Source organism: Strix aluco, chromosome 4 (assembly GCF_031877795.1).
Source record: "Strix aluco isolate bStrAlu1 chromosome 4, bStrAlu1.hap1, whole genome shotgun sequence".
Lineage (NCBI taxonomy): Eukaryota > Metazoa > Chordata > Aves > Strigiformes > Strigidae > Strix > Strix aluco.
Window position 1 is genome coordinate 125421948 of NC_133934.1, and position 25553 is coordinate 125447500.

Here is a 25553-nt window from a genome sequence, read left to right on the forward strand (position 1 = left end):
ATCTTCCTTGTATGGAAGAATCCACAGTAATCAGGGGTAAGGGGATGCCTCTCCCCAGGGTTAAATAGCTATCAAACACTAGCTCACATCCAATTTCTGTGGGACCAGGACATTTAGTGGTCACTGGTATCTTTGCAAATCTCCCTCCTAGGTGAAATTGCACTCTCCCGTTTTGCCAAAAAGCAGGAGTGATTTCTGGTTTTCAGGGAGGCTTTCTTTTTCTAGATGAGAATATACAGATATTCTCATCACTTTAGAGAGGCTTTCAAAACCCAGGTGCAGAGCTTTGGCATCAGCAACCTCCCCAGAGCACTATAGAGCATATAAATCTTGCTCCCGGTTAATCAAACAGTGCTGGAGTGAGCCAAGGAACCATGAGAACATAAACTGCTCTCCCCCTCCCTTCCCACTTATCAGAGATTGCTGCTGCTTCTTCAGAGGCAGAGTGAGGGTTTTTATTGCTTTGAACGTGACTTTAACACTGGTAAGGATGCTGACTTTGTTGGACACAGGTATTTTCTGTGCAAAGAAGTTTTTATTTTTTTGTTTTTTCCAGAACTGCCCTTGGTGGGCCAGCTGGTCTTCTGCCTTCACCCTACTCTGGAACAGATCCTTTGACTCTCACCTTTGCTTTAACCCCAGCCTGAGTCCTTAGCAAGGCCGGAACTGCTTTGCAGTTGTGGTCAGGAGCAATCGAACTATTTCTCCCAGCCAAAGACTTAGCTGGGCACGTGGCTGCCTTCCTAATACTGAAGAAGAGCAAAATGTAAAGTGTTGTAAATGAGATAAAATGATGACCCTTCTGCTGCGGGTGTTTTGGTCCGCTGTGCTCCCAGGGTTGTGTGCTACAGGACAATTCAGGGTGCATTGCCTTTGGCTGATGAAGAGCTTTGTGAGGGTACGAGAGGAGGTAACACCACTGAGACCATCCTTTTCCCACTAAAGGCATCTTGGAGCAACACACCCTTTTTTCCCCAAAGTTAATGCTGCTGGTTTACAACCAGTGATGCACAGACTCAAGCTGAGCCACGTAGAGCCACAGGAGAAGACTGCACCTCCGACCTGTTAGAAAATCAGGATTAGCACAAGAAGTAGGAACTGCATTTAGAGGTTTGTTCAACCTCCTGCTTAACTGAAGTCCTTACTTTAATCTATAATGGCATCTTGTTTTGTCTTAATGAACTTATGCAAAAAGGTCTTCACTGAAAAGGCCAACCCAGGATTTTCTTTCTTCCCTTCAAGTTGAGATGAAAAGGACTGCCTGCAGCCTGAAAAATTGTTTCCTTAAGGAAATGGGAAGCAAAGAACTTATATTAATGCTTTGTATCAAGCACCTTTGAATTTCAAGGGGTAAAAATTAGCCTCAACTCTGTTGCTGTGTCTAGGTTTTCATATCCTTTTTCCCACTCTGCTGGCTCCAAGGTCAGTCTGCTGCACTTCTGCTTCGGTCTGTTTTAATTCTGGTCTCTTAGCTCTGATTTCTGTGTGGAAGACGTGGAAGCCACACCCCAGTGTATTCTACTCCCAGGCATTAACAACCTTGTGCTAAATAAACACACAAAGATACTTCTGCATCTGGTTTTATTGGCAGCAGAAAGAGACATTATATGTCTCTGGAAATCTGATAAAGCACTGACATATAAATTCTGGCTTGCAAACATTGCCAGTTTAACTCCACTGGACTGAATTTACTGCAATGCTTAAGGCTGCAAATAAGGTTTGTCACTTTTTCTAAGCACTGTAAACCAGACAATTTTAAAATTAGTATTTGGCAATATCTACAACTTTCTACCAGCAGATAATAACCCCTCAAATTCAGTTTCTGTAGTCTGACATACTACTATAGGGTAATGACTTTTCATTTGTTCTGCCTCATTTGTGGATCATTGCACAAGCCTGTCTTTCTTCCATGAATATTTAAAAAAGCTGGATAGTTGCTTGGCAAAGGCCTGGGCTGGTGCCTGAGTATTGTGCACTCTACACCATACCATGAACTTCCTGTGTGACCTTGATAAGTGCCTGCATTTCTCCCATTTCTCAATTTCCCATCATTGCAGTGTGCATTTCCTTTCTTCTATACTTTGTCTCTAAATTCCTTGAACTAGGAAATATCCCTCTATATATGCATCTTTATACAGGGCTTGCCACAGATCTTGTTTAAGCTTTCATATTCTAGAAGCAATCTGATTAAATTAAGAAAAAAGAAATCTACTGTTGGTTTTGCCACTACGATATTTGAGATTATTTGAGCATGAGATAGATATATATTTGTTCAGCCTGTGTTTGCAAGAGGCATTCAACTACCATCAGATATGGAGAAAATAGCCAGTGATATGAACTAGAGCTCGGAGGCAGGCAGGAGATGCAGCTGAGACAAGGGAGGAAGAGCAACACCCTTGAATCACTTGCAATTGAGATTTAATACTTGGAACAAGAGAACCTTGCTACAGAAGAGTACTGCCAGACCTTGTCTCTGCTACGAGCTGTGTGCCCTTTCCTAGCAGGGGACTGAAATGTCTCCAGTGCTGTATTCAGGAGCCCTGAAACGTGTCGATCCCCCACTCCCCCGCACCAGTACAACCACGCCTCGTCCTGCTGCCATCAAATCCTGAGGGCGATGTTCCCATCCTCCCTCTTCCCTTCCCAACCCACCGGCTGTCACCCTTTGAAAGGAGGTGGTTCTGGAAGCATTTTTCACTATAGATGAGGAAAGTCAGCATGGTTTGGGGAAACCTGGAGCAGGGATGGGCTCGAAGGATGAGTTTACAGAAGAGCAAGCAGCAGAGTTGGGACTGTGCAATAAAAGTGGAAGGAAACATGGTCAGGAGAGAACTAGTGTCAGGGTAGATGGAGAGTTTGCCCAGAGCACTGAATGATGATGGAAAAAGAGTGTACTGGGAGTGAAAACAAGGAGTTTAACTTTGGCCATTGCTGACAGTGAGTCCTCATGAAGAAAAATATGAGCAACCAGGACATGAAAATTTCCTTCAGACCCCAGGACCTTCCTGGCCTGGAGAACCCAGAAGGATCTGGTTGTTTTTAACAGGGAAACAAAGTCTGCTTCTGTTTAAAATTTAGTCCCCCCTCTTGTAGTCCCCATCCCTGCCGCTTTTGAGAACTGCAAGTGTGAGACTTCTGGCAAGAAACTTCCCTCCCTGCTACCAAAACAAAGCTGCCACCTTCCCCAGCAGACAGGGCAGTCTAGTGCAGCACTGATGGAGAAAGCCATTGCTGAAATATTCAATTCAGCATGTTTAAAGAGGCTTCATCAAATTAAATCAAAGGCAAGAATCCTGCAAGGGATAATTGTATTATTTAAGTGACAAAATTTGTATTATTAGTGGTATAGCCATTCACAGTGCATGTATGTGGTCTACATTTAAGGAATGTATTATCTATACATTAAAAAGTCACTCAGAGTGTTATGGAAAAAGAGTATCTACAGATAACATTGACACAAGCAAAGCTGTGAGTACTTAACCGCTTATCTTTGCTTAAGTGTCCTCTTAGAAACATACATCTTCATATGCAACTTAATTTACAGAACTTAGGTATGAATGAAATTTGCCCCCCAGCTCTCCCATTTGATTATTTCAGACTACATTCTTTTCTTAGCTCCTTGGTTGAAGAGGACATCTGTCAAATCTGGACCTCTTCTGAAGAAATGTGGCTAGTGCTCTTGCCCATGTTTTCCTATAATTAAGTAGTTTTCTATGTTTTGCCTTGATGAAAGTGTAGAATTTGTCCTTTGGGGTCCATGTTGCATTTATAGTTTCTTAATAGGCCTTTGTAGTTAAATCCTAGAGATATAATTCACTGAAGAGCAACAGTGTACAGTTAAGCTTTGTTAAGTGAGAAAGTATGTACTATTATGTGTGCATAACAAGAATCTGAGGGCAAAATTCTTCTGTCTGAGCCACAAAATGGGGGCAGAAGATGTGCTGGAGATGTACCGTGGCCAGCTGCTTGGGTGCAATTATGTGATATGTTTGCTTTGATGGTAAAGCTAGCCTCAATGTTCCAGTGAAATAGAAACATTCCAAACACTGTGTTTAATAATTTAAATTTCCACTAAAAAATGTGTGTCCTTCAAAAATGCATTCCTGTTGAAACAGCTTGACCAGCAACAGATATTATGACAAGGTATAATGTAGGTCTTCCATGAGCTCTGTGGCTCAGAGGAGAATTTTGTGAAGCTGGATCAGCTGAGGGGCACGGCGTGTTCACAAGAGAAAGATGAAAATAGCTGCAGTGTGTAATTGTCATTCTGGAGTTTGGTGGATTTGACACTTTACACCAGCACCACTTGAGAATCAGGGAGGGTTGCTGGAGCTGAGTGTTAAGTACATGAGCCTGAGCAGCATAAATGTCACAGGAATAAGGCTGGTTTGGGAACCAGTGTTTTTTCATAAACAAGTCTTCTGCCTTTGTTTATAGACATGATTAAAGTCCATGTACCGGTACATTCAAGTGCTATCTTTTTCCCCTCTCTCTTTGCCTTTTCTGCAGATAAGAGCATAGCACAGGTTATTCTAAGCTTACAGGAAATGACAGTGATATTAATCTCTGATTAATCAGGATCTCCAACAAAGACCCTGCTATTTTGAATATTCATATTGCCATGGCATTAAGAATGTCAGAATTGCCATTGTTCTGCTGATAGTGACACATCCCTGCTCTTCCCGCTCAGCATCTCTGGGATGAAGCTCCAATGAGAGTGAACCATGTTGTTTCTTCTGAAGTGCTGCCCCTGTTCTCCAGATGGGGGGCAGAGGCACAGAGACATGAAATGACTTGGCTGAATCACATGGGATCCCACAGAGAGCCAGGAAAGGTACGCAGGTCTTAATCCTGGCACAGGGAGGGAACTTTGTTTCTTATAAACAAAATAATTCGCATACCTGACACGAAAGGATGTATCAAGGTGATGAATGTATGTGTGAGTACATGTGCACGTAGATAATACATATATAATGTGTGTGAGATATATAATATTAGATGTGTAACTCATTCAGACTTGGCCAGGAAGAACTATTGTAGTGCTGGCTGAACAAATTTATGCAAATCAGCCACTGATGAAATGAAAAAGCTTTACAATATTCTTCAGGCAAACCAAATGCTTGTGGAATTCTTAGTCCCAGAGCCACAACCTAGAAAATAGGTTATGATGGAAAAAAGAGTCTTAATAGAGGGTGAGGGTGTGTGAAGAGGGAGTCCATCTCCCTGTCACCACCCCAAGGCCATTCTTGGCTTAGACCCCCAGGATTAGCCTTTGAGCCAGGACCTTTCTTGCACAGCTACTAGTCAGCTTGGGGAGTTTGTTGCTTTAGGAAGCTGTGGAGGCAAGGAGTGCCAGCAGGGCCAAGGGGGATTAGACAAATTCATAAACAAAAGGAGCAAGCAGGGATGTGCCCTCTAATGTCACAAGTTGGAACATGGAAAATTCCAGTTAGATATAAGGCCAAAAAATTTTTTACCGTGATGGTGGTCAAATATAGCACAAGTCACCCAGAGAGGCTCTGGGATTTCCCATCCTCGGAGGTGTTCCAAGGCTGGACTGGACAAGTCCCTGAGCAAGCTGATCTGATTATCACAGAATCACAGAATTATCTAGGTTGGAAAAGACCTTGAAGATCATCTAGTCCAACCATTAGGGCTAAACCATTAGCCCAACTTTGAATCGGACTGAGTGGTCTCCAGAGGTGCCTCCCAGCCTAACTGATTCCTTGGTTCTCTGAGTTACCAGCTCTTCCTTCTACTCATCTCTCTCTTTCCTCTCCTCCTCATCTAGCTTGCTTTCTCGCTAATGCAACTGGTCTTGCAGAAGAATGGGTTTGCTCTCCCCTCTTGCCCAGCTACCCTCAGGCTGTGGCCTTCAGGATTCCCATAATACTCTCAGGTATCATGTCTCTTAAGGCTAATTTCTTTGCTCTTCTCCCTGGAGGTTTTCCAGTCCCAGCTCCTTGAAACAGAAACACTGGTTTCCTCAGGCAGCAGGTCCACAGTGCTCTCACTCCATCAAGAACCCCTGGGATTTAGCTGGCCAGGGTAAGAGCTGGCCCAACCCTGTCACCAAACAGTCATTTCCATGGTCATAGTACACCAATTTCCTAACATTCATCACGCATTTTACCTGGCTCATGTCCCCCCCTTGCCAGCCCTAGTATGGGAAGCCTGCAAAGATCTGGTAGAAATTTTGACAGGGCATCAAGTAAGCATTCACTCTAAAAAAACATCAAACAATCTTGGCCCATCTGGCCCATGGTCCAACGCTTTAAAAAAGTGGAGGATGTACCCAGCTTAAATTGCTTTTTGGTCTCTGCACAGCAAATGCCTTGCTCTAGCTGGCCTGCCAATGCTCATTTGTTGATACAAAGAGGCAATGACAGCATGAGATGTATTAATGGGAAAGAAGACACTGAATTTCAAGTGTCCATACTGGAACTGGGAGACTGTTTTAACGTTTTGTGCGTCTTCCTGCCCTGAAGTATTTCAAACACTCACATCTTGTTTGCTGAACACTCTGAACAATACACATGTAGTTACAGATTGATGTCATAAATCACCTAAAGAACACGACGATCTTTCAGAACAGAGAGGACAATTTTGAGGAAGTTTAGTTTTTAAATGGCAGTATTTATCCGCTTAGTACTTTAGAAAGAAAAAAAAATATCTCAGCTGTTGGGCCTGAAAACCACCTGGAAACATTAGAAAAGGCCTATATTCACCCTTTGATATTGTATATTTCCTTGTATGTGAGAATGCACGTGTATATATGTGTATGTATATAAAAATCAAACAAAATAAAAGCAGATATGACCAAATTTCACAAGCCAAGTGAACTCCAAAGCTCAATTTTTATTTTAGATAAATGCACATTTTTGAGCCAGTGTAGAGATATGAAGCTAAACAGGAACAGACTGGATAAGCAGTGACGGAGGGTGAATTTCTCCTTCAGAGGATGTGCTGGAATGGCTGCATTGGCAGAGACCCCAGATGTAGATGTGTATATACTAATGACAGGAGCTCCTTATCTGATACAGTTACTCTGCGTCTCCTGGTAACATAAGCTGGGTCAGCAAAAGAAATCTTGGAAGGTCCTACTGAATGCTGATGTCCTGCCTCAGGAAGATTTCCAGAGTTTGTCTTTGTTCTGAGTGGTGTTGAAAACCTGAAATTTCAAAATTACTGTAAGGGAAAACATTAGGGAAAAAAACCCAAACAAACATGGGTTATGGTTGCTTGATTTTAATTCAATCTATTAATCTGATTAGTTTTGATTTTTCTATGTTTCCATTTTGCAGTATATTATATGAAGATTTTCTTGCAGTATGATCCATGCTATAATAACATATCAAAATCAGAAGCTGTTCTATGGTTAAAAATGCAAATTTATTCTCAGAAAGGTGGAACAAGTTGTTTCAACAACTTTTCTGCTTAATTTCACAAATCTTCCAGATTTCAATAGAACCAATTAGTCTTACTCCCATTGACATTTATCTGCCTGGCCCAATTTTTAAATATTAAATAGAGAGTAAAAGATGTACCTCATGGCCAGCAGTTCCATGTAGACAAATCCTGCCTGTAAGTTAGGTACAGTTTTTCTCTTGATCAGAGAAGGCAATGTACCGTTGTGGGAGGTTGCCAAGGGATGCAACTGACTCCCTAACACTTGAATTCTGTAAATCAAGATCAGATCATTTTTGAAAGGCATACTTTACATCAGCTGGAAATTATGAGGGCAGCAGCAGGAGCTCTGAAGTGAAATTCCATAACCTGTGTAAATGAACAGAAAAAATTTTTTGGCCCTGTATCAAGCCGTGATTTTCTGATTCCGTTCTGAACTCAGTAAAAGGGGATATGTGCAGTGATGTTCTATACCTATTACCCTGTCTGACAAACAGCTTTCTGTTTCAGAAGTCTCCATAACAGATAAAGCCCAGCCTGCCTGCATGCTGTATTTTTCATTTACTCAGGTATGTTATTTATACACATTTCTATGGGAGCTACTTAATTACCCAAGGAGTGGTAACTCCAAGTTTTGCAAGTGGGGCTCCTAAACACAGCAAGGGTTCAGCAGATGGAGTATGAAATGGCTTCAACTTAAAGAGGTGTGTGACAGCTCATGCTGTTCCCACAGGCTCTCCAGAGAAAGGTAATGTCCCCTCACTTCACGCTGGCCTCTGTTTCTGTGCAAGTGATAAATCGGTGCTGTATGTTTGCTCTCTGTCATGAAGTGAACACAGGAAGCGATTCTCATTGCTGCTGTCTTCCAATTAATAATGAAAACATCCCCTTCATTTCCACGGACTCTTCAGTATTTAATCACCTGCCCCTCTTGAGTAAAGTGTTCTCTTCCCAGGGGCACATTATGGGATCTGCCAGCCCTGCCAAGGGTTCGGCTTGGCTCCAGCTCTTCTGTGCACATGGACAAGTCTCTCCTTGGTATGAAGCGGTCCTGACTTGTGATGTCTCTGCTCTGAAAAGGTTGGTGGCAAAGCAGCTGTTCAGCAGTCCCTCAGACAAGGAGGAGAAAGGATGATGATCAGTATCCCCCGTGCTCCACTGTGGATTGCCAATAATTCAAATAAGGATCAAAAACCAAAACAGAAAGAAATAAAACTGTTGAGGCTGTTCTCTTTCCTAACAAAGAGAATGACAGAGAGAAGTCACATTTCTCTAGTTTTAGCCAGTCACATCCATTTTCACCTCTTCCCAGCCACTCTTATAGTCAGTGATGTTCTGAGCTTCTAAATCGGATTCATCCTCCTTCAGGCTGCTGAAGTTCAGCACACAAAAACATGCATGGTTTGGACAGGATTTCTGATACTTTATAAGGGGGTCAACTGCTGCACTTTATGTTTTCCTGAACCCTTTCTGTACATCCCTCCATAATGGCTGATCACAGCAGGGGGAAAAAAAAAAAGTCAGAAACTGAGGATGGAGGACCACAGAGGCATGCCCACACTCGTTCCCTAAAAATAACAGACCCTTGAAAATCAGTCTCCTTCTCATTTTTGTACAGAGGAAGTAGAGCACCGCACCTTGGAGCTCACATCTGTGAAGAGTTAAAACACTTCTCCTCTATTTGTCTTCCCCACTATCCTGCCTTTCCGGACACAATACGCCATGACCCAGGTGCAGCCATGCCCTGCAATGTGCCCTTTGGATGAAGAGATTTCAGGACACTGTGGGAGAAGATGTTTTCCAGCACAAGACCTGTGTCGCTGCTCCCACCTCCACGGGAGGCAGAAACCAGGCTCCTCGGCTCACTTGGTGCCAGCAGACCCCCCGGGGCTGCAGCCTGCCTCTGAATAACTGCCTGCCGCTGGTTCACACCAAGAGATTGCATCTCCAGCAATCTCCCCGCTTCCTTTCTTGCTCCTGTCATAATTTACTAGGGATCGATGCCAGGAGCAAATTGTCATCTGTCACCAGCTCAGCTGCGCTGACGAGCGGGTGCTGGATGGGAGAGAAGTGCAGCCCCGCCACCCGCTCCCTGCCCCTCTCTGTGGGGAGGGAGCTCCCTGCCCTCTCCAAAAGGCCATTTTTGTCTTCTGGGGGTTTCTTCAGCCTTTCAGAGGAGGAAGGGGTTCCCATCTCAATCTGGGCCCAGGAAAAAGTGAGATGAGGCAAAGAACAACCAGGAAGGAGGAGGAATGAGAAGAGGGCTCAGAGCCACTGAACAAACAGACCCGTGGCATCCAGGCGTGCTGTACTCGTGTAGTTTCAACCCTGTGGACAAATAGCCTTGGCCGTGGTGGGGTTGGGGGAGAGAGGGAGAGGACAGAGGTAGTAGTTTCACAAGGACATACTGTTCTTGAGCAATTTCTGTGCAGGTATAAACATGATTACCTGCGGCACTGATTGGTACATAAGTCTCCTCGCTCAAACAGGGCTGAATGCATTTGCTTACTGTGTCTGATGCAAGGAAAAATTCTGACATATGTTTTATTTATGAGGTGTCCTAACGTAGTGATACTTTTTGTGTGCACGAGGTAGAGAGGCAATTGGTTGCCTCTCCATGGCTCCTAATTTGAACGGCTGAGGACTGGGTTTATAGACGTGTGTGGAGGGGTGACTAAAAAGCTATACAGACCTTGGCTGTGTAAGATGATCAGTAAAAGTAAAGTGCCTACTACTGGGTATGTTCACAGACCTTGCAGCTTTCCCCAGGACTTAGCTGCTTCTTTAGAGATGCTTAAAAGACAGCAAAGGTGATCCCAAAACCAGGAGAAGAAGGTCCACAAGATCTCAATATTTCTGAGCTGCTGCTGTGGGAATTTGCAGCAGATGTAAAGACCAGCAGGAGAGGAAATGCAGAGACGTCCAAAACCAGGAGAGCACGAGGACAGGAGCAGCACCATGGTCAGGACAAGCCCTGTGCTCCCACTGGTGCTTGGGAGAGCAGAGCAAGCACACCAAGGAGAGGTCTGGGCAAGCTGATGTCCAGGCCTATGGCAGACTCAACCTTTTCAAGTGGTTGAACTTGCTCAGCCTGTCCTCTCCCTTGTCAGCTAGACATGGGTGGCATGAAGGAGGCGGCCAACTGACCTGAGTGCTGGGGGTTGAGAACTTGGTCTGGAAGGGGAGATGTGGAGAAGTTGTTCATCAAAACATAAGAAGGGTTGAACACCAATTCAGTCATCAGATCCATCTTGGCCAGAAACCTCTCTCTTGGCCTTGACCTACTGGTCGTGGTGCTTGTAAAAAGATAAAAATATGGCAGATGTACATGTTGCTGGAATATTGCTAACCTCTGGGACTATATGGCACTCTCACTTCCTGGTCCAGGACTTGTACCCACGTAGTCCCCAATAATTTCTTCTGTTGTGATCTGGCATTGACTTCATGAGAAAGGTCTGACTTCTCCAATACCCTGCAGCAAGGATTTCCAGAAACTGCGTGAGAAGAGAACTGATGTTGCACTGGTAGAGAGGCAGGGAGCCTTTGGCAGAGGGGGTTGGAGGACATTTGTCCTGGCTGGGCAAAGATGCTCTTTCTAGAGGTTGAGGAGATGGCAGCTGCTTGGTCAAGGAGGCTGGAACAGTCAGCAAAATGGCAGCAGGATTTGAAGAGAAAAAGCAGGTCTGAGGAGGAGCCCTGGTACAAGGTAGAAGCCAGTGAGACTGACTGTGACCACAAGGAAAGAAAAATACAGAGCCTGGGTGAAGACTCCAAGAAGAATGAAACTTGGATTCATTGCAGACTGGGTCAGGAAATAATGGAAAAGAAGGAAGAGAAAAACCATCCAAATGGGGAGCTGGAACAGGAGCAGCTGGGACTGTTTGGGCCAGAGTGCAGGCAAGAACTGAAGACAACGGGATGAGCTTTGAAAAATAGTGTGCACTGAGCAACGTGCTGCTCAAAAGTGAGTCATTTAAAAGCAGTTTGGGTGCATCTGCCCCGCAGTTACTTCTGTGAATGCAGTGAATTATTAGATTTGCTGGCATGGGCCGTTCTTCACAGGGCAGGTTACTATAGCAGTGTTTACTTTTATGGCAAACAAACTTATCCAGCATGAGTTACCTTGGGGACAAGCCTCCCTGCTGAGCAATAGTGATGTTACAGATCAGCCCATATTTGAGCCTTTCCTTAGGCTCTACTCCCAGGGGGATTTGATGGAAAAGGCTTTAATAATCACTTTAGGAAAGAAAAATGTACCTATAACTTCCTGCTGACTCAAGCGTTAGAGCTGGATGGGGTTTCTGTGCAAACTAGTCCATTCAACAAACCCACAAACAGAGTTTTGGAGAAATGAATGCTATTCATGAAAACAGGTGGAGTACCATGAGTTTTGGCCCAGCCAAATACAAACACGTGCTGTGTAGCGGAGGGTGTAGGGGAAGGATGCGAGGGGTTGAAGAAGATGATGAAAAGGTCAAACAAGATTTCAAAATTTTGAATTTTCTTTGGTTTAGTGTTTTGTTTGGAAACACCATCTTTTCATTTCATTCTCATCCTCTTTTCATAGTCCCCTCCTTCCAAGCTTTTCTTAAGGGCTTAGGTAACTTGCAAAGAAATTAAACACTTTCTTTTATAAGGTCTAAGTGGTCTGGGGTTTCCAAAGTTATTTTCACTTCCATCTCGCAAAAAGTAGTAACAAGCAATATTCTACATAATGTAAGTGGTGGAAATTAAGCCTGGTGCATGGTAGTCAGCCTGAAGCTGAGCCCTTATGGGAATGCTGCCTGCAGTCAGAAATGGCCATGCTCTTTAGGAAGGAGAAGAAGCAATATATGTGCATGCCACTACTGGGTCAGGGTGGGGAAGGAAGCATCTGAGGATCTGGTCCCTCCCTCGCTCACACACAGATCCATTGTGTTACAACTCCTGCGTGTTTGAGTGTAATATCCACCCTGACCTGGCCATGCGCATAAAGCATGAGGCACTGGCTGGTCTATATATACTTGCCTGCAGGAAACATCAAAGTCACTTCCCCTGCAGTGCTTCTTCACTGACTTAGCTGGAGAAATGTCTGCGGTGACGTGGTGAGGAGGAGAAGCGTCTGGCTGCCACCACAGCCAAGCGCAGGCTACCCAGGTTCCCTAACGGCAAGGGCTAATTGCATCAGCTTCCTTATTGCAAAGACCTTCCTTCTCCCAGCAACCACACAGCCCGCTTTCTTTTCCCCCTGAAATATCCCAGTCTCTGAGTCATCCTATCCACAGAATTCAGGGCAAAATTCAGCCCGTCATATCCTGCTTTTTATTTGAAGAAAACAATGAGTGAAAGGTCTGCCAACAGGGTCCTAGCACACTGGGGATTACTGTGGGCCCTGAATGAAGTCCAAGGGGATGGGGCCAACATCTGTCCAGGACTCAAGACGGCTTCTTTGGTCCACATATCTGGATGTATCAGAGGACACAGAGATGTACTTGAGTTTCTAGGCAGGCCTCTTGCTTGTAATAGGTCTACTGGTGGTGGGGAGAGTTTGCAAGGCCATTGCAAGCAGCTTAGGGTATGATGATTCCTCTGGACTTCAGCAGGATGCACTGCAGCTTGCTTTGGGCGTTCACCTCATGCACTTTGACTTCCAAGTCACTTCTAACTGCTGAGTTTAATTTATATGAATGATGTTCTTTGTCCCTCAGTTTTGTTCTGCAGTGTTTAGGTAGCTCGTTGACTGATATAAAATCCCCACTCCCTTTATTTTTTTTAGGCTAGCACTGAAAGGAAGAGTATGGCAGGTGATAGGTACCATGGAGCTAACAGAAAAAAATTGTCATGCAAAATGTTTCTGTCCCTGAATTCACTTGAAGGTTTGGAGACATTTTAGCATCCAGGTACAAATGTGACCTGATCCGTGTTGGACACAGCACTGTTTGTCCACTTTGTTCCAGCCACAGGGATAAAATAGAAATGTGCTTTCCATCAGTATCAAAATGTTTTGCAAAATCTATCAACACCCTATGTCGCTCAAAAATAACAGAAGTCTCTTCTTTAGAATGAGCCTCAAGAAAATGTGCTTTGGAGTTATAAACCAAAGCAGTTCTCCTTTGACAGGCTGACTGCTCAAGTCACATGCATAAAGTCCAAGTTAAGGCTGTTTTTCTGAGGATTTGGTTTGTTGTTTTTTTCTTTTTTTCCAAAGCCCAGTTTGACTCTCTAGAGGGTAAGTAAGTGAGCCGTAGCTAAAATCTCTTTGAGTTGGGTAGTAGAGACCACGGCTCCAGTAGCTGCTCAGGGATTTTGCAGCTGTTCTCCAGCAGAGATGTGTAATAACTGCGTGCAGTAACATACACGTATTTTCTTTCATAGTGGATGTTAATTTATGATCTTGCTTAGAACTTTTAACACTCGGTTAGTTTACACTGCACCTTTTTTTGTTACACATAGACAGCATTTCCTGAACCAGGACAGCAACTGGATACGGGGTTGCCTCAAATCCTCGGTGAAGAGTGCTGCTCAGAAATTCCACCCTAAACCCAGCCAGGTCTTTTGTCACAGAATATTATTAGTTCCCTCTAAAAGGCCCTGAGAGTAACGAAGTACTTTTGTTTTTTTAAAACCCAAACTTATCTCAAATGGGAGGGAGAAAAGTTGATGGGAGGCTTATTTCTGGTAAGAAGATGCAGACTGAGTATAGGACAATTTTCTCTGGTGCTCTCATAATATGTGACACATCTGCAGGTCTGAAAAGAAACCCTTCTCCCGTTATATCTGGGTCAGCATTACTAACATAAGAAACCACTTATTTGCTTCAGGGTGGAGGTCACATTGCATGGATTTCTGACAGCTCCTCTGCAAGCTACAACCTTCTGAGAGGGACCCTAAAAACAGGGTGCATGCAACCAGCGCTCCGCAAAATAGGTGTTTCAGCCACTCACCCAGAGGGAAGGAAGGAAGAGCCAAGGTTTATGTGGCTAACCCAATGCAGCAAAAGGGGATTCCCATGCAGTAGGTGGACATCCTACTCACTGGGCTGCAGCATACAGGTAACATCCACTCTCTGCTTCCTTACCCTACACGCACTTACAAAAACCTCTGTGACGCTGGTCCCTTTCCCTCCAAATTATCCTTTAGGTCTCCTGTAAAAAAATGTCTTCAAGTAGTCCCAGGTGAAGCAGATTATTGGGGTTGAAAAAAATGTTTTATTTGATCTGCTTTTTTAAAGCTTTATTGGTTTTCTGAAACTCCCAGCAAACCAAAAAAACTAGGTTGTTTCAAGCACGGTTTAAGCCTGTGGTTAACTTCTGGTTTCTAAAGGTACTTTCTACAATTCTTGGAGGTAAACGCATGCTTAAATGCTTCATTGAATGAATTCCCCCTGTTCTTTGAACACAGGGAACAGACAACCATGATAGCACACCATCAGAGAGACATGCGAAAAGACCTCTTCTTGGGCTTCAGTTTAGAGCAACCTTTCAGATCTTCATTTCTAAACCCAGACAAATCTCTGGAAGTTGTTCTGACATGTATTATAACAATAAATAAATAATCACATGGCATTTTATTACACCATCAGAACTCTCTTTGCATGGGATACCAGTGGATCTGGATGAAGCCAATTCTAATTACAGATAAAAGGTTTGATGCATGAAAAGAAGCTGGTATTTACACCCAATTATCCGAGGGAGGAGAGATAGGGATGTGCTTCCTTTTATCATTTTCATTAAATTTCTTTTGAAATTAGAAGACTCATTGAGTTTCTGAAGATGCAACAGTCTTTTCAACTTGCCGTCAGTGAGATACAAGTTGTTTTCCATGATGTGTTGTATAAGTTCAGACACTAGGATCTCTCTCCCCTCTCTCAACTCCAGTAGAACATTGCATGGTACTTGTTCACCCAGTTGCTTCTTTAACGTCCCTTTGATGAAGTTTATTCTTCTGGTTTTGCATTTCATGTATTTCAGGTCTGAGGCCAGGCACCCTGTATTTGAAAACTGCCTCTGCCTTTGCATCACCTGAAGAAAATCACTTTGAATGAATGAAACTTCTGTGCCTTTGGGCCCAGTCACAATGGATTGAGCAGCCTGGGGATTGTTAGGGGAGTAACGCCAGCCCATTGCATGCTAACAGAGGGCAGCTGGACCTACAAATGCCATTTTACCCCAGAAAATCTCTGAGGGAGTAGAGTGAGGGGATGGGAAGCAGCCAGGTGGATGTGTTATCCCAAAGAAAGCAGATCTCAGGGATGGGAGAGAGCAGGACCTTATCAGCTCCATGTGCTGCTCACAGTCCAGAAGACCTGGTCTTTGCCACTCTTCTCCTCCCTCCTCCTGGGCGCCCTGAGCCCAGCCTTTTTTCTTGATCTCAGAATAGGTCACTTACATCTCTTCATTTCTCCATCTGCAAATTGGGGATGATGTGCGTAAAGCTCCCTGAAATCCTCTGCAGGGAGGTGCCACAGAAGTGGAAAGTATTAGCTATCAGTATCCTTGTTAATATTCTGCTCGACTCTGAGTGAAGTCACATAATCCTGTGTTTGGGTCATCACTGTTTGTTGCTATGGAAATGTGTGTTATCAGATATTACAAATTCAGTGTCTGAGAACATCTGAGGAGGGGGGAAAATCCTTTGTTTGAAGAAACACTTGTGTCAGTGGCAGGAAACTTTGCCAGAAAGAAGAGAATTCACCTATTTGTCTTTCATTCTCTGAAATTTGCTGGAATGAGTCAAGACGAGCTCCCCACGCTCACCCCCCGAAAGCTGGTATCTCTTACTCGATGCACTATTCCAAAACGACTGCACATGCTGGGTGAATTTCCTGCAGTCATATGTGAATGCATCTGGTAGGATCATTAACACTAGAGAAGAAGACAAATGCAAAGTATGTGCTTGACCATATGGGTGAACGTGAGCTGCTTAAGAGTGTGCACCGTAATGGAGATGGAAAGTCTTACGAGAGAAGATCACTATCCCCCCATCTCTTTGGTAAGGGATTAAGGCAGTTGGTCTTGCAGGGGTATTCATAGAGCATAAGGCCAAAGGGGACAATTAGGTCACCTAGACTGACCTCCTGCATGTTACAGGTCATGGTATTTCATCCAGTGACCCCTGAGCTGAGCCCTATCACTTGTGTTGAGGCTACAGCAAAGCTTCCAGCCAGATGCTAAAAAATCCCTGCCCAGTTTGTTCCAGTGAATAAGCACTCTCACTGCTAAGGCACAACTGGTAACGGTGGGTGCAGATCAAACCAAGCTTGCTACAGTAGGGTCAAACCCAGAAATGGATGTACTGGCCCAGTGTGGCTTTCAGATCCGAGCTGGTGGGGTTACACCACCCTGCACCTCAGTTCCTCCTGGCTCCAATACTCTTGATGAATATGCTTTTTCCCTGGGAATGTGCTTACTCACCAGGTGACAACACAGTCTTCCTTGAGTGAAACAGAACAGGTTTTGGGGCAGCTTGCTGCTCATTTCTATGGTTCTCTATTGCACTGGTGCAACATCTATAGATACCCAACACATGTAAGTGCTCACTGTTGGTTCTGTGCATTGACTCTACAGATATAAAAGTCCCCTTCTGGTATATATTCAGCATCGCTCTCATTTCTAGACCTTACTGTCAGATTCCCTGAACAAAGGCTGCTGTAAGAGAAAATATGGTTTGGGTTTTGATAATGTCTCTATTTGAGGTATTTCATGTCCACTCTCTTATCTCATGCTTAAAGGTGAAACACAAGCCACACCCTTATTTCTGTTTGGATCTCTGTATTGAGTGCATTCCTTATCTTTTACCAGTTTCTTATTGGGATTTTCCTCCCTGATGCATGGAAAGCTGACTTCAGACTGAAAGCAGAGAGAAAGGTGCCTAAGACCAAGCTGGCCAGCTCGAGTTTTCTTAATGAAGGTCTTTATTTTCAGCTATTCAGGCAGGTTGTAAAAGCTCAGTAATATTTAGGGGGATGCAGCCACTGGCAGGCAGGGCTGGTAAGAACTGTTGCGTGAACATCAGGCATATACTATTTTCAGCAGGCAAACACCTGCACCCAGCACTAACAGAAGGCTCTTGCGGTGAGAAATGGTGAATTCATGTAAATATGTATGTGTGATTTTATGTATATATGTATGCATGTATATATATACACACATGTATGTGTACATATACATATATGCATATATATTTGCCAAGATTTTTTTCTGACAAATATTTAATCCATTTAAACTAAGTTTTCCATATTTAATGCCAAGTTCTAGTGAAAGACTTTCCTCTTCCTAAAGGAAGGAATATATGTTGTAGGGTAATTGTATATTGCCCTCTATAAATTCCCTGTCTGCTAAGAAAGATGATACAGCTTTTATTTTGTACAAGTTTCAGGTTTACAACTCAGACAGTAAAGATCAGGCTGGGAATCTGAACAGCGGCTTACTATTCCTGCATCTCTACTACCATGGTGATTTTTGCCATCAGAACTGAAACCATCAATTATGGGGCTGAATCATGAAATGAGAAAGGATATACTTTGCTTTTCCATCCAAATCAGCAGAACCTGCAAAGCTCTTGGTACTTGTAATTAATTTTAACACTCTCCAAGTCATATTTAAAAATCAAGACGACATCCGGAACTGCCTAAGGTGTTGCTCATCAGGAGCAGAAATGGTGAATTTAGGTCTTGTTTGTAGGAAGCCATTTTTTGACACTTTCCATTGCAAGCTCCATGCTATTACAAATTACTCTGGCGCCTGGAACATTGTCACCTTGTCTCACAGATTGCCAGTAGTCAGAACAAGTACTGCAGATACTCTTAGGAAAAATGCTGGTGTGAAAAAACAGTATTTGTTCTCCCATGTGTGATGGGACAATGCAGGTCCTACATGTTTTCCAGCTGGACAAATTGTTCTTCACAGACCTCAACTCTTCTCTTTAGTGAAGCACAGACAACAATTCTGACCTTGCAGGATGGTTTAGCAAGAATTATACAGACTTAATTGTTAGGGCTGTTGCACATAAAACCCCCAAATAGACACATAATAACACACATCAGAGTGCCATATAATTTTAGAAATATTTTATACATCCAAATTCTGTATGTGATAGCCACAATACACGCCTCTCCTTAGTAAAACTCTACTGAATTTTTTAAAAAATGACAATTTTGTATCTTTGTTTCATGCAGTTTCTCTAGTCAGGATTTAGAAGTGTGTTTGTATCATTCTTTCTCCCTCCAGGTCAACTTTTGATCATTTTGGCCACTTGCAACAAACATTTGGCAGGAGGGGAGGTCTCTCAGATATGCTACACTCCTAATACTTTTGTGAATACTTGTCTCTGCTTTAAGGAAAGCAAAACCTCATTAGCTTTCAGGGAAAAGCTGCAAAATGACCTCAACCACAGCAGACACAAAGGGCGTCTACAGAAGATGTTGTAACAGCCCAGCCACAGCCACATCTCACATCTCATGTTTTATTAGACACCAGAGTCTCCAGTCACAAGACACACAGCCCTGGGCAGCTCAGCTCTGCCTCTTTGGCTGTTCTTGGAGCTACTTGTTTTAAAACCTTGCTGGGTACGCATCAGATGCCAACATGAGAAACTCAGCCCACAGCCCACGATTTATGATCCACATCAGCAACACGTGCTTCTTCACTTACGCATCTCTTTGCTGAACTCCAGCCAGTTTGAGCCAAAGGCAGCATTTCTGCAGACTGATCCCACTGCTGAGCTTTAACATCAGTCATCTCCCATCTTGATTTCTGCAGACCCCTTGATGTCAGCGAGTGCCAGGGACTGAGCAGAATAAACTGAGGAATTGTCATGCACTGGAGAGCAAAGACCCTGTGTTGCGCTGCAGACTGTTGCTAAATGCTGCACTGCCCTTGGGTAAGGAGTTTACTCAATCAGTAGTTGATTAGGACATCTCTAGGGTACATTCAAAGGAATAAAGGTGTTAGGACACAACAACAGACACAGTTTTTAGTCCTGGGTTGGACTGGGAAGGAAGTACTTGGATCTGATTTAGCAGAACTGACTGGTAAAACCCGTACCCAGAAAGGACCGTTATCTGACCCCTTTTGGGGGAGATGTCCTGTGTGGCTGCAACATAGCAGACCTCTTCTCCTGCCCCAGCTCCCTATAAATCCTCCCCTGGCACTGCCCCATGCCTAGTTGCTATTGACCTTGGAGCTGCATACCCCAGTATCTGCTGGCTTGGCTTCCCCATGCAGTGGAGGAGACGCCTACAGCGCATGCTGGTGACGTGCCCCACGTACTGCTGGATGTTTCTAGCCTGCTCCTGACTGCATGACTTTGGCCTGCTCTCTGCCTGTGTACAGGCACGTGGGGATTTTCCAGAAAAAAATATATGCCTCTTCCCTGCTCTTGCACTCCCTTCCATCGGATTTAAATGGTGCCAGGTAAAGCTTAAGGGTCTTAACTGAGCAAAGCAAAAATGATGGTGAAATGAAGCCATGGGTATAAAGTAAGACTGATTGCGTGTTTGCTACAGATACCTGAGGGCAAAGTTTTGGTTTTGATTCACCTTGGTTGCTCCAGGATTCCTCTCAGCTCACACACATTTCAGCCTGGGCCTTTATGGCAACACTGAATGATGACTGTCAGTCACTAGTGACATTTTCCCTCTCTCCTAGTCCACTCAATTTTTATCCTCCAGTTCCAGCCACCATTTGCTGGCTTATTTTCCACTTGGAAGCAGTTCTCCACCTCTCCCAGTCATGTCTGCCCAATGTGTCCCTGTTCCTTCTACTCGCTCCAGCTCAAAACCTCAGTCCTTTCTCCCACATCTTGCAAAAGCTGTGTCCTCCTCTCTGTAGGGACAAGCTCCTTTCCCAGCCCTCTCCTCCGTGTCCACGTCCACATCAGCAGCACTTTCTGAGCCTCTTCCTTCCGTGCTCTTTTCTTAGGCTGGACTCCCTTCTCCGGCTCGCCCCCGCCACCTCCCCTGCTCTCTGGGAAAAACCAGCGCTCGCCCTGCCTTCAGCCTTGGGACACCGACTTCCTCCTCCGCGAGCAGCCGCAGCGGCTTCCTCTGACTGCGGCTGTCCCAGACACTCTGGCTCCGCGGCACACCCTCCACGTGCACAAAAACACTACACCAGGGCTTTGCTTTCTTCTTCAAAAATTCAGCTCAGCCCAGGCAGCTGTGCTGTTGAGGAAACACCTGTAATGCATGTCATCCACCGTGCCACCGCCAGCACGGACACCCCGACTGGCTCCACCAGCCATCATGATCCAGTGCCACGGGTGCCACCAGGGACTGCAATGTTCGCTCATGTCCTTATGCATCTCTATGTCCTGTAGGACCATCCCAATAGTCCAAAGGAGGAGGACTGCTTGCCAATCAGATCTGTTGTTTTCTTCTAATGCATGTTACAATGTGGTTTGTAGATGGCATCAAGAGGTTAAGTGGATCTGTAGAAAAGCACCCTTCTTGGCTGCAAATTTGTACAAGACATGGGGAATATTCAGCTGGAGTTAGTGCCCACGGACAAGCTTGGCCCAAGGGGCTGAGGAGGTGCATCTCTCCTGGGGGAGACCTGTCTGCTCAGCTGCCCTCCCAGGTGCCGTGACTCACCCTCCTGCACCGTCCGCTTGTGTAACGGAGGACGAATCCCTCCCTGTGAGCAGCTCCTGTTGGAGCTTGCTTGAAAGTAGGCTGCTCCGCGTGTGCAGCCACCCTGGGCAAACCTGTCAGGGATGGGGACGGGACCTGGCCAGCCCTGTGTAACCTTGCCATTGCCACACAGTGGTGGGGCTGCTAATGGAGTGAAGTCTGGAGCATCCCCGGCAGCCTGTGCCTGGTCTGGGCAGATGCCCACGTGATTGCTGGCAAATGGTTAACCAGGTTTTTAGCAGAGTTCTTGCCTTTGATGCTGCCAGCTCTCAGACAGCTGTCTGTTTTCAGGCCTCATGAACTCAGCAGTCTTGGAACACGCTGCAACTTGGCAGAGACATCCAAAGAAAATCCAGATGTTGCAGGAAGTGTTGTCAGGCCGGGTCAACCTAGGACTAATTCAGTGTTGGTAGGGGCCATGGTGCTGCTGGCCTCAAGCCTCCCAAATAGAAAGTTACTTTTAATTTCCTGGTGGCTTATGGCCACTAGAACCACCATGATCTCCCATTCCCAGATGTTGGAGTTTGAGTGTCATTGGCCAAGACTAGTTTTAACTTACTTAATTTTCTGCTGCAATTTAAACCAGAGAAGTTTTGTTGATTTCCTCCTTTCTAGGCAATGGTTGTGTAACACTGCTGGCTTGGGATAGCTCCTGTGTTCCAGTCCGAAGCAGCTGTGTTGCAGTGGTGGATTTTGATGATCCATATTACTTAGATATAGTGTTTGTCATATGTCTGGACACCCTTCAGTCTGGGGGGAACTCTATGATGATAATGAGTTAAATGCCTTGACCTCATTTGGGAATTTTACTGGGGAACATGTGTAGAAATTGGCTAGCAAGGGGTATGGATAGTCAGCCTGTTCTTTAAATTTCTGTTTGCTTAAACTATTTATGATCTGACAAATGCTATCTGGAAAGCCTGGCACAGCTGCAAGCTCTCCATCTCAAACAAACCTCAGGTCTACCTACAGGATGGGAGGCCACTTTGGGAAGCCATGCCAGTGATGTCAAGAGATGCTCTCTGTGCAGTGGGGTGACAAGAAAAGTCTAGTTCTTTCACAAAGGGATAGGAGGTGAAGTGGTGTGTAATCAGGAAAGCAATCTTGCATGTGTTACAAGAATGACTTGTGCTAGGGCAGCAAGAGGACATGAAGACACTGGAGGGTGTAAAGGAGGATCAGGGAAGTGGGGCTACAGCTGGAAAATGAGCTTTGTGGATTGAGAACTAGAATGACTTTTGCTTGTCAGACAGCAGGTTGAGAAGTGACTTAATCACTGGGGGTGGGTAATTCCACTTGGAAGAGATCTGACAGGGGGAACTGGAGAGACTTTTCAGTCTTACTAGTGAAGGTACAACACGACCAAACAACATGAAGCCTGGCAAATCCAGCCTTGCAGTAAGGAGTCCACTGACATCTCACCTTCCCATTTTGTTCTAGCAAGAAAGGATGTTTTTCTACACAACATGCTTTTATCCAGCTACTGGGAATACTCCTTAGTGAAGGGAGTATGTACAATAGGGCAAGATTGCATGGTGTGGGGTCTACTCTTCCCTCTGAATCCGACATCTGTACTCCCTCTTCCTGCACATTATTGAGAAGAACGCCACCTGCAATGGTCCTCAATATAGTTCTCACATACATAGCTCTGTCCTCAGAATAAGACAAAAATACAAGCTCATGGCTCCTACAGGAGTAGGTGCATTCTAAGAGTATAATTTTTGTTCATTTACCACCTCCCTCTGAAGGCTCAGGATGCTTCCAGTTCCCAATATGACAGCAAAAGGGAGAGACCTGCAAATTGAAGTGTTCCTGAAAACACTCTTCTGTCTGATTGGCCTTGCCAGCCAGCACACCTCAAATGTCCTAAGAGGCTGCACATGAATTGGTTTCTCCGGAGACAAAGAGAAACAGTAGGAAATGCACATACATCTGCAGAGGGTTAGGTGATTCAGCCGGGAGTTCCCAGAAGCAGGCAGTGAAAGGATGCAGCGCTTACTGGAACTGCTCAGGTGTCATTTCCCCAGGACAGAGCATTAGTGTAGGCGTCAAGCTGGCAGGTCTCATTCAGTCACACTCACCAAACCAGGACACAGAGAGAGAGGATTTTGTTTTAGCAGTTCTCTCTTGTGGACTTGGGTTGAGCAACCAGGTCCCCAGGGGAGTTGGACTTCATGGCATGTGTGGAAGGCAAGCAGGGGCCTTTGCCAGCAGCTGAGGGCTGAGGGGAAAGGTGTCTGGCAAAGGATATCAAATTGAATCAAATAGAATCAAATCAAATAGAATAGAATATTTTCAGTTGGAAGGGACCTACAATGATCATTTAGCCCACTGCCTGACCACTTCAGAGCTGACCAAAAGTTAAAGCATGTTATTAAGGGCATTGTCCAAAGGCATCTTAAACACTGACAGGCTTGGGGCATTGATGACCTCTCTAGGAAGCCTGTTCCAGTGTTTGACCACACTTTTGGTAAGGAAATGTTTCCTAATGTCAAGTCTGAACCTCCCCTGACACAGCTTTGAACCATTCCCATGCATCCTATCACTGGATACTAGACAGAAGAGATCAGCACCTCCCTCTCCACTTCCCCTCCTCAGGAAGCTGTAGAGAGCAATAAGGCCACCCCTCAGCCTCCTTTTACCCAAACTAGACAAGCCCAAAGTCCTCAGCTGCTTCTCACAGGACATGTCTTCCAGCCCTTTCACCAGCTTTGTTGTCCTTCTCTGGAAGCATTTGAGTACCTTAACATCTCCCTTAAATTGTGAGGCCCAGAACTGCAGATAGTACTCAAAGTGAGGCCACACCAATGCTAAATACAGTGGGATAATCACCTCTATTGATTGATGAATTGCTTGTTGGGGAGAGGCTAAGGTGCTGTCAATCCCTCACTCTTGCAAGATGAGGACAATGCAGAAGGGTATCATCTCTGAAAGATCTGGTGGGAATGTGTGTTTACATACATATATGACAGCAAATCCCCTTCTGAGACTTCATAGTATGTAACAGCAAGAGAAGGCCATATAAATGAGGAACACAAAAGAATTTATTGTCAAGGATTCCTAGATTTACTCTTTGATAATTGATTTTCTTATCAGCTATTTGTAATATTCAAGTGACATGCACAAGTTTTTGTGTGAATCAGGTCTTTCATTAAGAAAATACTTACGTTCATTTTATACATTGTTTGGGAACTATTAACAGTTACTAATGAGGATGTTATACACTAGCACTCTGAACTCTTATTCAGTATAACACTGGCAAATCCTGGACAGAAGGGTCGTGGACAGTGCTTGAGCAATAAGTGGAAGTGCAACAAGAAAAGTGGTGCAACAGTTGTACATGGCAGTGTTGCCACATCCCCTTTTGACTCTAACTTGCTGAGTGTCAAAGTGATAACTGTGTTTGGGGTTCAAAACTGTTTTTTCCTCAGATCAGACAACAAGGACCTGCATTCTTTTTGCCTTCCTCTGCAGTAGTGGGTTGCTGGTTGCCTGCTGGTATCATGGAGGCACAGTTCATCCAAGCCCTTCTCTGTCACTGATGAGTCATCAGACAACAGCAGGATTGGTCTATCCCATTTCCAGACTTTTGACTGAGACCCTATAGTCTTGAGAAGACCAAGATATTTTGCCTAACCAAGTCATTGGACCCAGTACTTGGGTGAAATCTGATGGTCTGTGATTGCCAAGCGAGGTAAGAAAAACTAATGGCCCCTTCTGACTTCCAGCTGCATTATGAGTTGGTCCATGTTGCTGTGTGTTGGTGTTCCCTGGGGCCTAAAGCATGGTCACTTTTGGGGTGTGTAGGGGGGGACCCAGGCGTGGGCCACTCAGAGGTGGCACAGACAAGACAACAGGTCCCCACCAGGGATGCTGTGGGAAGCCTCATCACGAGGGGAAAGGTGCTGGCTGCAGCTGGAGCCAGTGCTCTGACACACCTCCAGGAGGGATCCCAAGATACTGAGGGTGTTGTGCTCTGAAATCTCACCTGAGGTTTCCCCTGGGTGACCGTGACCAGGTTTCAGAGCTATTTCTCAAACTGCTCAAGCACTCACGTATCTGCAGGGTGTGCGATGTACTCTCTCTATGTCTAACTCCTACCAACGTCTACGGCATTTTTTATGCATTTCCTCTTCCCAGTGCTGCCTCTCCCTTCTCTCTCCTCTACCCTGCTGCAACCATGGACTCGTCCCCACCACCCAGCTCCCACAACAGGCTCCAGCTGAGCTGCTTTGGGAGGGGAAGCAGCCCCCAGGGACAGCTCTGGATGTTTGGTAGCTCCCACCTCAGACATTGGCATGACTGCTGATGTGTATTGCTTGTAGAGCACTGCTCACAAGGGAAACTTCTCACATGTTCTCCTTGGCTTCTCTTTATTCCTAGTCACAGCAATTATGCGACTGCTTTTTGGCCTTCATTTGTCCTAAACTGTTGTGCCTCAAGTGAACGCTTATTAGCACTTCCTTCTCTGAAAAGGAGTGACTGCAAAACAAGCCAAGGGTCATTTCCCTTCCCTTGAGACCAGGAGACGTCCTGG

The 25553-nt window shown here is 44.9% G+C and overlaps 1 protein-coding gene across 1 annotated transcript in view; it reads left to right on the top strand.

Moving 5' to 3' along the window:
* Nucleotides 1-24506: 24506 nt before the first annotated feature.
* The window catches only part of GPR132 (G protein-coupled receptor 132), an 84945-nt gene continuing 83898 nt past the window's right edge, over nucleotides 24507-25553 (top strand). Inside the window, exon 1 of the mRNA XM_074820988.1 lies at nucleotides 24507-24710. The gene's annotated coding sequence lies outside the window, so the exon portion shown is untranslated. The remainder of the gene's footprint in view (nucleotides 24711-25553) is intronic.